Below are 404 nucleotides of genomic sequence, written 5' to 3'. Positions count from 1 at the left end.
TTAAGGCCGCAGCACAGACTCTTGCATAACGCATTATGCATAGTGCATAAGGGAATCGACCAATCGAAATTCTTCTTTTCCATGGAATGGGAGGAAAGGAAAGATTCTGATTAGTTGATTCGCTTATGCACTATGCTTTATGCGTTATGCATAGTGCATAAGAGAATTGACCAATCGAAATTCTTCTTTTCCATGGAATGGGAGGAAAGGAAAGATTCTGATTAGTTGATTCGCTTATGCATTATGCATTATGCGTTATGCAAGAGTCTGTGCTGCGGCCATTAAGCTAGTTCTACATTAGTCGCATCGCAATGTCGCAAGCGTTATGATCCAATCAGAATCGAGCTAACTTGATGTTGATTGGACCGCAACGCTTGCGACGCTGCGATGCGACTAATGTAGAA

The sequence above is a fragment of the Mycetomoellerius zeteki genome, unplaced genomic scaffold (genome assembly GCF_001594055.1).
Source record: "Mycetomoellerius zeteki isolate Tzet28-1 unplaced genomic scaffold, Tzet1.0 scaffold706, whole genome shotgun sequence".
In the NCBI taxonomy this organism is placed as follows: Eukaryota; Metazoa; Arthropoda; class Insecta; order Hymenoptera; family Formicidae; genus Mycetomoellerius; species Mycetomoellerius zeteki.
This window is presented reverse-complemented; position numbering follows the sequence as displayed.